Genomic DNA, 2,891 nt, shown 5'->3' on the forward strand with positions numbered 1-2,891 from the left:
GGTGGGCCGAAACGCTATGCAGAGGGGTGCAGAGGAAGCTGCTGAGGCTGAGGCTGGAAGGGAGGTTCTCGATGGCTTCCCTGAGGACTGCAGATTTGCTCCTGGGCCCTGGGCTGGAGAGACCACTGAGGCCAACACAGAGCCGGACAGAGTGGTGCTGGTCAGAGTGGATGGGACAACTGGAAGACCAGGAAGGAGGTGTGACTCCAAGGCGGAGCTGGGCAGGAGCCTGTCACCACAGTCACGCCTTGGATCCTGGCTTCCAGAGGCCATGGCCACCGGCAAGGGAATGGCAGTCTGTGGCCATCCTCTGCAGGACCCGTGAAGGCTGCCACGGCACGCTCCCCATCGAGGATTGCCATGTTCCGCTGAGCGGGCTGTCCACTGTACAGTGGCCCCCGTGAATGTGCACATACACCGAGATCCGGCCCACACACTACCCTCAGGACTGTGGCCTTCTCCAAATTTGCACCAAATGGCTGGATAGGCTAGCGTTCGATGGGCTAGGCCTCCCCTTGCCCTCCATGATCTCTCGGAGGAGCTGAGAATGAGGCAGCTTTCAGGAAGGTTCCAGACTACAGAGGTAGGAGGGGACTGGGAAGAAAAGAATTCGGGGAGACGCTTGGTGGCCATGTGAGCTTGGACCTGCCTGGGCTGAGCGAGGCTTCAAAGGGAAAGAAAAAAGCTGTGTGCGCACCCCATCATTGGGGTCATCTGTGCTCGTGACTGGCTACTCGAGCGATGGTCTTGTCTGTGGTGGTCCCTACCCGCCCTTGCCGACAGGGCCTTATAGCACAGGGAACAGACCGGGGACGTCCACATTCTCCTGAACAGCTTAGCAAATGTGGTCAGGCACCAGGAACGTGCACAGCGCCTGCGTGTCAGTCTGCTCTGCAGGAATGCCTGAGACTGGGCAATTCCTCAAGAGGAGAGGCTTATTTCGTTTACGTTTCTGCAAGGTGCTGGCGCCGCTGGGCTTCCAGTGAGGCCTCAGGAAGCTTTTGCTTCTGGTGGAGACCAGGGAGGGGCAGGCACATCCCATGGCAAGCAGGAGCACCAGAGAGGAGGAGGGGCTGGCTCTTTCTTTCCCCATTTTTGGTCACGGCTTTACTGAGGTGTCATTGATAGAGCCTGCAGCTCACATGTGTCAAGTGGACAAGTCGGTGGTTTTTAGCATATTCGCAGACAGGGCAGTTTTTTGACCATTCTCATGAACTCCCCCCAAAACAGCCCATTTCTTTTAGCGGTCACTCTCCATCTCCACTTTTCCCGGCCCCCACTTTCTGTCATTAAAGATTTGCCTGTTGTGTGCATTTAATATAAATGGAATCATACGATTTTTTTCGCAGCTGGCTTTTGTTACTCAGATGAAGGTTTTCAAGATTCATCTGTGTTGTAGCAGGTATTGGCGTGTTCCTTTTTATTGCCAAATAATATCCCACATTTTCTGTCTTCGTTCATCTTGATGGACACGTAGATTTTTTTTTTTGGCTCTTCGGAACACTACTAAGAACATTTGTGTACAGGTTTTTGTGTGGACATGTGTTTTTATTTCATCAGGAGTGGAATTTCTGGCTTATACAGTAAAACTGTGTTTAGCCTTTCAAGGAATCGTCAGCCTGTTTTCCAAAGTGGTTGTACCGTTGTATATCCCCATCAGCAATGTGTGAGGGTTCCTCCTCTTCCCTAATACTCATTATGTGTCTATTTTGATTATAACCACCCTAGTTGGTAGGAAGTGACAGCTCATGGCTTTGGTTTGCAGTCTCTAGGGATCCATGATGTCGAATACCTTCTCATGTGCTTACTGACCACTTGTACAACTTTTTTTTTTTTTTTGCATTGGAGTCTCACTCTGTCACCCAGACTGGAGTGCAGTGGCTGCTCCTGGCCACCGCAACCTCGACCTGCTGGGCTCTGGAGATCCTTCCGCCTCAGCCTTCCGAGTAGCTGGAACTACAGGTGTGCGCTACCACACCCGGCTAATTTTTGATTTATCGTAGAGATGAGGTCTCACGAAGTTGCCCAGGCGGGTCTTGAACCCGCGGGCTCAGGCAATCCACTCACCTGAGTCTCCCAAGGTGCGGGATTACAGGCTGAGCCACCGAGCCTGGCTTGTACAACTTTTTAAAGGGAAATGTCTATTCACATCCTTTCTAATTTTTAAAGTAGATTGTTTGTCTTTTTATTACTTAGTTGTAATTGTTCTTTGTTCAATTAGCCCCTTATACAAACTAGCCCCTTATAAACATTTGCAAATTTTTCTCCCATCCTGTTGGTTGTTTTTCCATTTCCTCAATGCTCTTTTAAACAACTCATCACTGCAGGGAGGGCGCCAAGCCACTCACGAGGGATCCACCCTCATGACCCAGTCACCTCCCACAGACCCCAGCTCCAACACGGGGGATGACATTTCTTGTTTGTTTGTTTGTTTGAGTCAGAGTCTCACTTTGTCACCCAGACTGGAGTTCACACTGCTGTCCCTGACTCCTGGGCTCAAGCGATCCTCCTGCCTCAGCCTCCTGAATAGCTGGGATTACGGGCATGTGCCGCCATGCCAGACTACCTCTTTTATTTTTTGTAGAGTCGAGGTCTCACTATGTTGCTTAGGCTGGTCTTGGATTCCTGGGCTCAAGCAGTCCGCCTGCCCTGGCTTCTGAAAGTGCTGGGATTACAGGCATGAGCCACGGCACCCAGCCATGGGATTTGGAGGGGACAAATGTCTAAGCTGTACCCATCTGTATCCCCATCCAGTAATCGCACCACTCACATGGTGTCCTCCTGGGTTTGTATCTGTTTGTGTGTGTGTTTTTACCAAAAAAGCAATGGAAAATGAAATGTCCTGTGAAAGCAGAATCACACTCACAGTTGTGTCCCAGCCTGGCCTCCGT

The sequence above is a fragment of the Carlito syrichta genome, unplaced genomic scaffold (genome assembly GCF_000164805.1).
Source record: "Carlito syrichta isolate Samal-C Ts95f unplaced genomic scaffold, Tarsius_syrichta-2.0.1 Scaffold120569, whole genome shotgun sequence".
Classification (NCBI taxonomy): Eukaryota; Metazoa; Chordata; class Mammalia; order Primates; family Tarsiidae; genus Carlito; species Carlito syrichta.